The 14,296-nt window shown below is 36.9% G+C and overlaps 1 long non-coding RNA gene across 1 annotated transcript; it reads right to left on the reverse strand.

Annotated features, from left to right (window-relative positions):
* Window positions 1-1,797: 1,797 nt before the first annotated feature.
* Window positions 1,798-12,690, reverse strand: LOC111467962. The gene is made up of 3 exons (XR_002714660.1): window positions 12,680-12,690; window positions 12,259-12,265; window positions 1,798-1,928 (listed from the first exon to the last, which is right to left on the reverse strand). It is a non-coding gene; the product is annotated as an uncharacterized LOC111467962 (long non-coding RNA).
* Between the last annotated feature and the right edge of the window lie 1,606 nt (window positions 12,691-14,296).

The following is a 14,296-nucleotide window of genomic DNA, read 5'->3' on the forward strand; positions in this document are numbered from 1 at the left end:
GTTAGTGATTATGATAAATTGCATGTGTTTGGTTGTCCTGCTTATTATCATGTGACAGACTCAAAGTTGGATCCTAGAGCAAAAAAAGCCAAGTTTATAGGCTTTAGTAAAAGCGTGAAGGGCTATAGGTTATGGTGCCCAGAAACAAGTAAAATTGTTAATAGTCGAGATGTGACATTCGATGAGTCTAAAATGCTTTTGCAGAAAATTGAAAATAATGACGAGGCATTGAAGTAGGTGGAGAAGGTGGTGTTCTCTCCTGATATGGTTGCTTCTACTGAAGAACGTATTGATCAGGTAGATAATAACTCTAATGTCTCAGAACACGGGAAGCACTTGTAAATAAAATGGTGTAGGAACTTGAGTCCATCGCCAGGAATAGACCACGAAGGGAAATTGGAAAACCTGCAAGGTTTAATGATACGATAGCATATGCTTTCCCTTTAATTGATGGAGTTCCCAACAACTACAAAGATGCGATCCAAAGCCCGGATAGGTTACACTGGCAAGACGCTATGAATCAGGAGATAGAATCATTGCAAATAAATCAAACTTGGGATTTGGTAGACTTACAAAAGGTAAGAAGGAAATTGATTGTAAAAAAAAAAAAAAAAAAAAAAAAAAAAAAAAAAAAAAAAAAAAAAAAAAAAAAAAAAAAAGATTCTTCTAATATACGTTGTAAGGCTTGACTTGTGGCTAAAGGGTATGCACAAAAAGAAGTATTGATTACAATGAAATTTTCTCACATGTGGTAAAACATTCTTCCATTTCGAATTTTGTTGGCTTTGGTTGCTCAATTTAATCTTGAGCTTGCACAACTCGATGTAAAAACTGCTTTTTTGCATGGAGATTTGGAAGAAGAAATATATAGGGCGCAACCGGTTGGTTTTCGAGTAGTTGGACAACAACATTTGGTATGCAGATTGAAGAAATCTTTGTATGGGCTGAAGCAATCTCCTCGCCAATGGTATAAAAAGTTTGATCATTTCATGATAGAGCATATGTATACTCAGTCAATTTGATCATTGTGTGTATTATCGGTGTCTTGATGATGGATCGTTTATCTATTTGCTCTTATATGTTGATGATATATTAATTACTTTAAAGAGACAGGTGGAGATTGATAAGCTCAAAGATCAGCTTTCTAAAACATTTAAAATGAAAGACTTGGGCAATGCAAAGAAAATACTTGGAATGGAGATAGAGCTATATCCAAAAAAATGTATAGTGTGGTTGACTCAGTCTCAATATTTACGCAAGGTATTGACAAGATTTAGTTTGAATAATTCAACCAAGCCCGTTGGTACTCCACTTGCTCTTCATTTCAAGCTTAGTGATTCTATGTGTAGTTCTGATGATGACAAAAGGTATATGGAGAATATTCCTTATACAAATGTTGTTGGTGCTTTGATGTATGCTATGGTGTGTACTCGACCTGATCTTTCACACACAGTAAGCATGGTGAGCCATTATATGCATAATCCTGGCAAAGAGCATTGGTAGGTTGTCAAATGGATTCTTAGGTACATTTTTTGTATTATTGATGTTGGTATTAAGTTTCAAAAACAAGAAATGTTTGATCTTGAAACCTTGTAGTTGGTTATGTGGATTCTTATTATGCTGGTGATTTGGATAAGTGACGATCTACCATAAGTTATTTATTCACTATGTGAACCTGTTTGTTGGCGTTCAATATTGCTGTCTAATGTTGCATTGTCTACCACTAGCAGAGTATATGGCAGTAACAGAAGCTTTTAAAGAACTATTTGTATGCATGGTTTGATTAATGACTTGGCTCAGGGTTCCAACCTCAACGGTTGGCAACTAAACACGAGGGTTGCGCTCGTTGCGGGACTTAACCCAACACCTTACGGCACGAGCTGACGACAACCATGCACCACCTGTGTCCCCGTTCCCGAAGGCACCCCCTCTCTTTCAAGAGGATTCACAGCATATCAAGCCCCGGTAAGGTTGGCCCTGAACCTACGTGCCTATGACTTCATTTCTCAGGATCTTCCGCAGTATTTTGCAGGAAAATATAGATGTGTTTTGTGATACGCAAAGTGTTATTTGTTTGTCAAATAACCAAGTCCATAATGCTCGTACTAAACGTATTTATGTCTGATTTCACTTTATTTGAGAAATTATTAGTGAAGGGGACATTTGTTTATTAAAAATTGCAACGGCTGATAACCCTACTGATATGTTGATAAAGGTGATCGCTTGTGAAAAGTTTTGGCATTGTTTGAATTTCATCAATATCGGAAGAAAGGGGTAGTTTGTTGACATGGTAGCAACCAAATCAATTATCAACTTGTAGATCTTATGACAAGGTAGAGATTGTTGTAAATTGTTATAAACTTTTTTATTTAATTTAATAATTAAATTCATTCAAAATATAACCATTTTGATAGAATAAGAATATTAATTTGGTGGTTTAATTTATAACTATTTTAATTAATATCTTATTTATTTTGGTTATAAATCCTCATTTAGAATTGAACGGTTTTTTTTATTAATATTCTATATGAATCATCCCTGTATAAAAGGTGTGTCTAGAAGGTTGTTGATATCGAAATTTGACATCGGAATTTGATATCAAAATTTGAGAGAATTTTGTGTGTCATATTGTATTTCTTAAGTGACATATTGGTGAGAGTGTTTGTTGTGATAGTGAGATATTCACTTGTAACACTTTGATTATTAGTGATTGTTGCTTCCCGTGGATGTAGGGGAACTTCTTCTCTCCGAACTACGTAAATATCTTGGTGTCTCTTTGTGTAATTCCGTTGATTGGTGTTGTAAGTACATTTGTTCGGCTTTCGACGCACAACAACAAGGAGACCTTATGGACCTACCGTTAAAAGCTCAAATAATACAAATTACTTAACTAAACTCTTTAATTAATCAATTTTTATTTATTAACTCTAGATCATTCTACTATAAATCCAAATTGTGTCTATGATGTAATTTATAAGCAAAGTAATCCTTCATGAGTTGTTTATAATTACAGCTGGGTCAAAAGTTCGTTTTACTAGGATAATTATATTTTCCCCTCAAGTACTAGGTATTCTTTAATAAAAATTTTGTTTATTGTCTAGAATTTCATATCTTAAAATTACATCCTCAACTCCCTATTTGATAGTCCCCAATGATAGACATAATTACATTCTCAACTTCCTATTCGGTAGAGTCCCCGGGTGATAAGACATATTAAGTTGGCTACAAAATTCATTTTCACCCATACAAATCAAAGAACACGCCTTCACAACAGTAGTTCATAACTCACTTAGGATTCAAATCGAGTCACATATGATCATCATGTGAAATACTAATTTTCTCCATTAACAGACTTACAAATAAAGATTAAATATTTCGTGATCCAGTCTTATATAAACTCATGGTATAAGATACTCCATTCACATGTTTCTATGGGAATGATTTGAATAGGGGTGTACATGGGTCGGGTTGTTAAAAGAAACATTTAATTTAATTTTTTTTTAATTTATCCACAATTAATAACTCATCGATTATCTTAGATAAAAGATATTCAAAGTTTACAAACAAACACAAATCAATCTATAACCACTCAACACAAATCAATCTATAATCATTAAAAAAATAAATTCTTCTTCGAGTGAAATTTTAACATTTTAACATAGTTTAACATTGTCCGGCTAAATATATATATATAGTTGGGAGATACTTATATCATAACAATGATAAAACTATGTCTAATGAAACTAATTTTCTAGCCATACAAATGTGTCTAATGTTTTAAATGTCAAATATCACATAAAATAATCAAGAATTCTCACATCTGTACTAAATGTTATCGATATTCAAACAGGAAAAATATTTTCGGAAATTTTTTTCTTTTTATAAAACATAAAAAACAATTAGTTTTAATAATTAATGACCTTATCATTCTTAAAATTAATTATGTGTTGGACTATAAAAAATTAATTTTTATTATAAATAATGGGTTTAAAAATAGTATAAAATATATGAATAAATATTTTAGTTTATAGTGTTTAAAAATAATATGAAATATTTAGATAATTTTTTTTACCCCTAAGTTTATGAAATAAAAAAATGATATTTGATTTCGCGCCAATATGAAATTTTTTCTAATGAACCCGAAATCTGAATCGAATCTATTATTTTCAATTGGGTTTGGTCGGTTCGTATTGACCGATAGATTTGAATCAAATCATTTGTAATAATATAGAGTTGTTGAATTAATAGTGTTACCTAAATAAGACACCAACCTTATACATATACTATCGACTCCTTAAATAGGTGAGTTGCACGGGGCGTGTGACATTGTTAGATGCAAATTGTGGGACTTTGAGTTGTTTAAATAAATATGCCTATAACGTATATAATTCTATGTTTCTTAGTACAGTTTTGTTTGAGAATGTTTGCTTAAGTCACTCCACGTAGATGATGTGAAAGTTATCTATTTATAATCAAATAAATTTCAAGCATATCGTAAAGTCAAATATCTATATATTTATTTATAATAAAAGATCAAATATGATATATATGATAAACTATAACGAAATATTAATAATTTCTAATATATTTATTTTAATACTATTTTAACTATTTATAATTAAGTACTAATTACCATAGAAAATTACTATTTTAACTATTACAAGGAATAAAAAAAAATATATATATTTATTTTAATAAATTGATATAATAAAAATAAAATAACAAACACAAAGTGTATAAAACTAAATAGTATAATAAAAATATTATAAATATTTATACAAAAATAATGTAAAATTTTAATTGAACTCATGCAAATATTATTTGATTTTTAAGTTTCTTATTTTCATATATTTTATTTAAACCAAATATTTAAATAAACTATTCTTTAACCTTTTTAAATCAAAACAGCTCAATAAATTTTTAAAATTTTAATTTAATGCCAAATATAGCATTAAATTATTTTATTAAATCATATAATTATATAAATTAAAAATATTTAACGTTTGTAACTGAGTTAGTGATCGATAGTGTAATCCGAGTTAAGATTAATAAATATATATTTTTAAATAAAAAAAAACTATATTCTAAACCTCCAATTTTACAGAATTAAAATAAATTTCAATTTAATTTAACAGATTTATTTTTTTTAATATTAAAAAATCAAATTAAAAATTCCTAAACTAATCTTCCTTAATATTTTATTTTTATTTTTTTATATATTTGATTTCGTAAATATGAAAAAAAAAACATCTCAAATCGATTCAAAATAGGAAAAATATTAGTTTTTTAAAATAGGAAAAGATTATTATTATTTTTTTTTTAATTATATACACCAACCTTCAACAATTATAAATACACAACCTTCAACATTAGTAACCACCATTATTTTCTTAAATTCAATTTATCGTAGTTTGTGTTCGGTCCAATCAAATTGCTTTTTCTAGTCAACGAGGATGGCGAAGGATCAAGACATTATTAGCAACAAAATTCCCGAACTCATACCTGATGTTATCGAGTTAATACTCAGCAAACTCCCTTACTATTGTTTACCGAGCTACAGACTAGTTTGCAAAATATGGAACAACGTGATCTTAAATTCGAAGCATGACCCTTCAATCTCAACTCCTTCCAACTTTTTGCTTGCACATGTTTATTCGGACAGACATGATCGCCCTTGGTTTCGTAATCTCCATTGCTTGGAATTGGATCCCGATCACGTGGAACGAGTGAGAAGTGTTGCTTCATTCAAGTTACGTCGTAAGTATTTTAAACGTTCTTTCATCTCAACTATCAATTCGTGCAATGGAATCTTGGCTTTTATAGTCACCAAAAAGACAAAAAGTTGGCTTAGCCCGAATAGTGTTGTCATATTAAATCCGATGACGAATGAGTACTTCGAATTACCAAAAGATGAATTCAAAGGGAATTGTTTTACATGCTTCTATGGATTTGGATTTTGTCCAAAAACAAAGCAGTACAAAGTAGTAAGAAACTGGACTGTACATGGTAGAAACCCCATCATCCATGATAACTACAAAACGGAGATTTTTGCCTTTGGGACTCGGCCGGAATGGACGCCTATTGAGTCACCGACTTGTTATTTTAATGGATGCCATGGTGTTTATTTGAACGGAGGGCTGCATTGGGTTGGACAAAATGATCTCCGTCGGGATGTCATTTATCGTCTAAATATGGAAGATGAAAAGTACAAGCAGATTCCTTTTCCTAATGATGACGGTTATTTTCCTTGTATTGGAGTATTTAATGGTGCTCTTCATCTAACTCTTTCTATGGAAGGGTATGAGTACACCGTGTGGAAGATGAAAGAAGATGCTTCGTGGATTGAAGCATTTAGAGTCATCGTACCAGATGTGAGCAAAAATATTCTTTCTTTTTCAAAATCAACAGTGGAACAGATTAAAATAGATAAAGATGGAAAGATCTTGTGTGTTTGGGCGAGAGCTGAATTAATGTTGTATGATCCGAAAACCGAAAAGATAGAGAAGTTAATGGATGATACAACTGCAAGAGATTTTTCAGTTCACAACGTGGACTGCTTTAATTTTAAAGCTCTTCCCGATATTTTGACAGGAATAGTAGGTAAAGGTAAATTTTTAGTATAATTTATATTGAAATTTTGTTTTAAATATTTGAGTTAAGGATTTAGTTTTAATCCTAAGTTTAGCAATCAGTTATGAGTATATAATTAAATTTTTAATTAAATTAATAATAATTTAATTGATTTTTTTTTTATTTGTAATTTGGCACAAACCAAACAATGATAAATATTAAAAACTAATTGTCTAAAATTAAATATAATTAAAATTTGATAGTATTCTCGTTTTATTGGGTAAGTATCTTATTAACAAATATTTTATTTAATAAATTTTTAATTTAGTATCCAAATATATGGGAGGTTATTTGAGTTAATATTGTTGGATGATGGAAGTCCCACGTCGGCTTGTTAGATGAACACGACTCTCCACAATGGCCACAATGGTATGATATTGCCAAAAGGCCTCACTCGCTCTCATGGCTTTGCTTTGACTCTCCACAATGGTATGATATTGCCAAAAGGCCTCAACACCAATGGAGTTAGTATTCCTCACTTATAAACCCATGATCATTCCCTAAATTAGCCGATGTGGGACTTTCATCATCCAACACCTCCCCTCGAACAAAGCACGCCTCCCCTTAATCGAGGCNCGACTCCTTTGGAGTCTTAGTCATTTTTGACTGCCTTCGTACCTTCGAGGAGGATTTGCCAATCTATTGGCACGACTAAGTTTAGAGCATGGCTCTGATACCATGTTAGACGAACACGACTCTCCACAATGGTATGATATTGTCCACTTTGAGCATAAGCTCTCATGGCTTTGCTTTGGGCTTCCCAAAAGGCCTCACACCAATGGAGTTAGTATTCCTCACTTATAAACCCATGATCATTCCCTAAATTAGCCGATGTGGGACTTTCATCATCCAACACCTCCCCTCGAACAAAGCACGCCTCCCCTTAATCGAGGCTCGACTCCTTTGGAGTCTTAGTCATTTTTGACTGCCTTCGTACCTTCGAGGAGGATTTGCCAATCTATTGGCACGACTAAGTTTAGAGCATGGCTCTGATACCATGTTAGATGAACACGACTCTCCACAATGGTATGATATTGTCCACTTTGAGTATAAGCTCTCATGGCTTTGATTTGGGCTTCCCAAAAGGCCTCATACCAATGAAGAGTGTATTCTTAGATTATAAACCCATGACCATTCCCTAAATTAACCGATGTGGGACTTTCATCATCCAACACCTCCCCTCGAACAAAGCACGCCTCCCCTTAATCGAGGNTCGACTCCTTTGGAGTCTTAGTCATTTTTGACTGCCTTCGTACCTTCGAGGAGGCTTGACTCCTTTTGGAGTCCTTTGTTCGACATTTAAGGATTTGCCAATCTATTGGCACGGCTAAGTTTAGGGCATGGCTCTGATACCATGTTAGACGAACACGACTCTCCACAATGGTATGATATTGTCCACTTTGAGCATAAGCTCTCATGGCTTTGATTTGGGCTTCCCAAAAGGCCTCATACCAATGAAGAGTGTATTCTTAGATTATAAACCCATGACCATTCCCTAAATTAACCGATGTGGGACTTTCATCATCCAACACCTCCCCTCGAACAAAGCACGCCTCCCCTTAATCGAGGCTTGACTCCACTTTGGAGTCTTAGTCATTTTTGACTGCCTTCGTCCCTTCAAGGAGGCTTGACTCCTTTTTGGAGTCCTTTGTTCGACATTTGAGGATTTGCCAATCTATTGGCACGGCTAAGTTTAGGGCATGGCTCTGATACCATGTTAGACGAACACGACTCTCCACAATGGTATGATATTGTCCACTTTGAGCATAAGCTCTCATGGCTTTGCTTTGGGCTTCCCAAAAGGCCTCACACCAATGGAGTTAGTATTCCTCACTTATAAACCCATGATCATTCCCTAAATTAGCCGATGTGGGACTTTCATCATCCAACACCTCCCCTCGAACAAAGCACGCCTCCTCTTAATCGAGGCTCGACTCCTCTAGAGTCTTAGTCATTTTTGACTGCCTTCGTACCTTCGAGGAGGATTTGCCAATCTATTGGCACGACTGAGTTTAGAGCATGGCTCTGATACCATGTTAGATGAGCACGACTCTCCACAATGGTATGATATTGTCTACTTTGAGCATAAGCTCTCATGGGTTTGCTTTGGGCTTCCCAAAAGGCCTCACACCAATGGAGTTAGTATTCCTCACTTATAAACCCATGATCATTCCCTAAATTAGCCGATGTGGGACTTTCATCATCCAACACGGCTAATTTAGGGAATGATCATGGGTTTATAAGTGAGAAATACTAACTCCATTAGTCTGAGGCCTTTTGGGGAAGCCCAAAGCAAAGCCACTCACACTCAAAGTGGACAATATCATACCATTATGGAGAGTCGTGTTCGTCTAACAAATATGAGATTGAGAATATTTGAGTTTGTAACCAATGTTAGTAATGTGTCGTGACTCGTAATCTTTGTTCAACTCCGTTCGTAAATTTTACTAATGTGTCGGTAAATTTGGAATGTTCTCTTATCTCAACTATAATTCTTGTCATGGACTTCTTGTTTTTGTGATCACCAAAACGACAAAAAGCATCCTCCGAACTTCCCATAAATTTGTTAGTAATGTGTTTGCTTATTTTCGTGCATTGAATTGGATATAGTGATTTTTGGTGCTGTCTAAATATGGAAGATGAAAAATATTAATCGATTACTTTTAACACAGATGAAGGTCATTGTAACGACTCTAAATTTTTACATACTCAGAGTCGCTATAACGTCTCATGCTCATCTCTAATGTACAATATAACTCTAATGCTCATCTTTATTAGCGAAAAAATTTAAACCTTCAAAATATGTTAAAACACTAGAAAACACTGCCGAACTTACGTGTTTCAAACATCATGCTGGAGTTCAAAATAAGATAAAAACAATTACAAATTAATTAATTTAAATAAATGAAATGTAAAACACCATATTCTAACCAAGACTATGAATTTTAAATATGCAACTATCCTATGCACGCGCCACAGTCGCTGATCACGATGTCGTTGTTAACCGTACATGGGCGCATTGCCTTTACTTGAAAAACAATATGGCACATGGACTGAGTATTTTGAAGAAATATTCAGTAAGTGACCCCACTAGGGGCCATGCTAATGCAAACATATGAAATCATGAATTAGGGACCTATCTCTAATCATCTTAAGGGTGACCTTCAGTCTCAGACAAATTGGATGTGTAGTACTTCCCTACACAAGACTCACACGTGCGAGTGTGAATCCCCAGGGCGCTCGCACACCCCCTGGACCCTCTGGTCAAGCTAATTTGTAGCGACATCCGAAAATCAGCGGAACCCCATAGTGTCATGCGCCTCATGAACACCCTCATATGTGCATTCGCGCTCATCATACGGTGCATGTCAGCACTCATCATTTCTAGGCAAAGTAGCCCTATGCTTATGAACATACAATATGCATGAGGTCCCTCTAAGTCCAATTATACATCTCTTCTGTCACAACCCTCTAGTCTCATCTCTTGGTTACACTATGTAACACGTGCTCGTTGATATTTACATTAATATCATTTTCATACTCTTAGGGTTGTGTCCTATTTCGATCTAACGACATGATTCAATATGGCAAACAACATCGTAAGGCAGGTTCAACATGGAAAACATCATCATGTTAATAACTTCGTCATGCATACATCATCCTCATCATAGAAGCCATTAAGTGCATCAAATATAACATGTACGTCATGCATCAAAATATAAATAACGTACAATTAATATACAACACAACACAACACAGCGTCATACTCATACATCATCATAAACCAAACAATATTTAGCCTATCCTATAGTGAGGCCACTTACTTAGTTGGTCTTGGTTGAAGTATTCCCTAATTAGCTAAACGTAAGCTCCCGTTCTGTGAGAGCTGCTTCCTACGTTGCCGGGGTTTGTTTCCTATCACATCATTCGCCATCTTTTGTTAGTATTTCACAATTAATTTACCAATAATTCAATAAATGTGAAATACGGCTCTAAAACTGCATCATATACTTTAATCGGGGCCGAAAATAGGTTCGGGAGGGTCGAAACAATGAAAACCGGGCCGAAAACAGGGGAGCCGAGCCGAACAGCCGCTGGGAGCAGCCAAGCCGAGTTGAGGGACCGCCTGCGCCGCTGTGTGCCACGTGGCAAAAGTAGAGCAGGCCACGTCGTGTAGTGAGTGTCGGGTTGAGGCACGGGTCGCACTCTGGTTCGGGTCGGCTGCTAAGGCTACTGGGCAGGGTTAGTTGTTGGGCCTCAGTTTACTGGATTGGGCCACAAGCGTTTGGGTTGCAGGCCGGTTCAATTGGACCGTGGGTCTAGTCTCGGAGCGGTTCAGCTGAACCGTGGCTTTTGGGCTGGATTGAGGTCTGGGCCACTGTAGTTGGGCTAGGCTGAAGGCAGAGGCCGAGGAGAAAGAAGTCTGGCTGCTCTATCGGGTTTTGGGTTCAGGTTGACTCGGATCCATGGATCTCGTCTTCCTTACCGGACTTCGGCTGATTTTTCGGTGCTCCTCTTTCTTCCTTTTCCTCTCTGTTTGTCGTCCTGATTTCTTTCCTCGAAGTTTAGTGGCCTAAAAGTTCCTAAAACCACATAGCTAAGAATGTTTAGGAAAACCCAATTTTCCGACCTCGGTTACCGTCGGTAACCGCACTTACAAAAAGGCACAAAATGTAACCAGAGTTACTAAGCTATCATTAGGGATCCTTCTTGTGGTGGTAACTGAGCGTTTGGCGTCGGTTTTAGGGTGGTTTGGGGCTCGTTGGAGGGATTGGAAACTCGCCGACGTTATCCGAAATCTCTCTCTCTCTCTTTCGTATTTCGTTCTTTTCTTTGTTTGTAGGTATTTTGATCCATTCTGGGAGTCGTGGGCTGAAGGCTGAGCAAGGTGTGGCTATCGTTTGGCGTGGGGTTCGTGAAACTCGGCGGTCGCCGAAAAATTGGAGTTTTCCGGCATTGAGTTTTTTTCTTTTTCATTTTATTTTTCTTTTTTCTCTTTTTCTATTTCTTCTTTTTCTTTTTTTTCCAAGTCGTTACATTATCTACCCGTAAAAAGAACTTTTGTTCTTGAAAGTCTCAAACTCTTATACTAACTCGGGGTATTTTTCTCTTTTTTCGTCCTCACGCTCCCACGTGGCTTTCTCATTGTGGTGATTCCGCCACAATACCTTAACGAATGCAATGCTCCTGTTGCGTTAGGTTTTTACTTCTCTAGCTAAGATTTTTACTGATTTTTCCTCGTAGCTCAAATCTTCATTGAGTTGGAGTGGTTTGTAGTCTATTACGTGGATAGGGTCCGTAATGTACTTCCTCAACATCGACACGTGAAATACATCATGTACTCCTGAGAGGGCTGGAGGTAGGGCTAACTTATACGCTACTGGACCAACTCGCTCTAGGATCTCGAATGGTCCAATGAATTTAGGACTTAACTTGTCCTTACGTCTGAATCTCAACACACCTTTCATAGGTGTCACCTTGAGGAATACTGGGTCCCCTTTCTCAAACTCCAGGCTTTTATGCCTTACATTGGCGTAGATTTTCTGTCCACTTTGAGCGGTTCGCATCCTCGCTCGAATTTTCTGGACAGCCTTATTGGTGAGTCGAATTAGCTCGGGTCCTATTAACTCTCTCTCTCCTACGTCCCAACATAGTGGGGACCTACACTGTTTCCCGTACAGGGCCTCAAACGGTGTCATTCTAATAGTTGCTTGGAAGCTGTTATTATTCGAGAATTCCATTCGGTGGAGTTGGAATCCCAACTTCACTTAAAATCTAGTATGCAAGCGCGTAACATGTCCTCTAGAATTTGGTTTAAACGCTCTGTTTGTCCATCTGTTTGGGGGTGAAAGGCGGTACTAAAATTGAGGCGGGTACCCAGTGCCTTTTGAAGTCCACGCCAAAATGCTGATGTAAAGCGTGGATCCCGATCCGACACTATAGACACTGGGACTCCATGTAGTCTTACTATCTCTTTCACATATAGTTGTGCCCAATTGTAACTGTATATGTAGCTTTCCCAGGTAGAAAGTGTGCCGACTTGGTCAACCTAACGACAACTACCCAGATCACTGTATAGCCTTTGGGCGTTTTGGGTAATCCTACTATGAAGTCCATCGCTATGTTTTCCCACTTCCACTCTGGTATGCTTAGGGGCTGCAACAATCTCGCCGCCTTTTGTCTTGGAGCTTTCACTTGTTGACAAACTAAGCACTTGCTCACAAACTCGGTCACATCCCTCTTCATGCTCTTCCACCAAAAGTGTTGTTTTAAATCTTGGTACATCATAGTACCTCCTGGATGCATGGAAAATGGCGAGTTGTGAGCTTCCGTCAGTATCTCTTTCCTTAAATCTTCTATTGCTGGAACACATAAGTGTTCCTGATACAATAGTCCTTCATCTGAGGACTTCGAGAATCCATCTACTAGACTTTCGTCTAGCTGTCCTAGGACTTTCTATAGGTTAGGATCCTCTCGTTGGGAGGTAATAATTCTCTGCTTAAACGTAGGTTGTACCATGAGTCGGGCCAGTTGTGCTATGACTCCCTCGGTCGCTACTGCTATGTTGGCTCACTCGAATTCTCTTTGTACCCTTACTTCCCTCGTAATGAGGGCCAACAAGTGGACCGTCTCTTCCTACTCAAGGCATCTGGGACCACGTTTGCTTTTCGAAGGTGGTACTGGATATCTACATCATAATCCTTCATCAATTCTAACCACCTTTAACTCTTTCTAGGTGAAGAAGTATTTTAAACTTTTGTGGTCGGTAAAAATTTGAGTTTTCTCTCCATACAAGTAATGTTGCCAGATTTTCAGTGCGAACATTACCGCGACCATAGGTCGTGGGTAGGGTAGTTCTTTTCGTATTTCTTAAGTTGACGAGATGCGTATGCGACAACCTTGTCGTGTTGCATTAATACACATCTCAGTCCTTTCATGGAGGCATCACTATAAATCACATACCCTTCTGAGCTCTCAGATACTGTGAGTACCGGGGCGGTTACCAATCTCTCTTTTAGGTTCTAGAAGCTTGCCTCACAAGCATCATCTCATCTAAATGGTACCTTTTTTTTGTTAGCTTTGTTAAAGGCGAGGATATTCTAGTGAAGTCCTGCACAAACCTTCGATAGTATCCCGCCAATCCTAGGAAACTCCTTACTTTCGTTACCATAGTTGGGCGTTCCCACTTTGTGACCGCTTCGACCTTAGTGGGATCCACAGATATTCCGTCCTTTGACACCACATGTCCTAGGAAAGAGACTTGTCGTAACCAAAATTCGCATTTGGAGAACTTGGCGTACAACTTATGCTCTCTTAGGGTGGTTAGGACTTTTCGGAGGTGTTCCTCGTGTTCTAGGTTTGTTTTTTAGTATATTAGGATGTCGTCAATGAAGATAATCACGAACATGTCTAGACATTCCTTGAATACCCGATTCATTAACTCCATAAACACAACTAGGGCATTGGTGAGGCCAAATGACATCACTACGAACTCGTAATGACCGTACCTTGTCCTAAACGATGTTTTTGGTTCGTCTTTTTCATTAATCCTAATTTGGTTGTAACCGGACCGAAGATCTATCTTGGAAAATACAGTTCCCTCTCTGAGTTGATCAAACAAGTCTTCTATTCTAGGCAGAGGATATTTGTTTTTTATGGTTCTCTT

Source organism: Cucurbita maxima, unplaced genomic scaffold (assembly GCF_002738345.1).
Source record: "Cucurbita maxima cultivar Rimu unplaced genomic scaffold, Cmax_1.0 Cma_Scf00035, whole genome shotgun sequence".
Classification (NCBI taxonomy): Eukaryota; Viridiplantae; Streptophyta; class Magnoliopsida; order Cucurbitales; family Cucurbitaceae; genus Cucurbita; species Cucurbita maxima.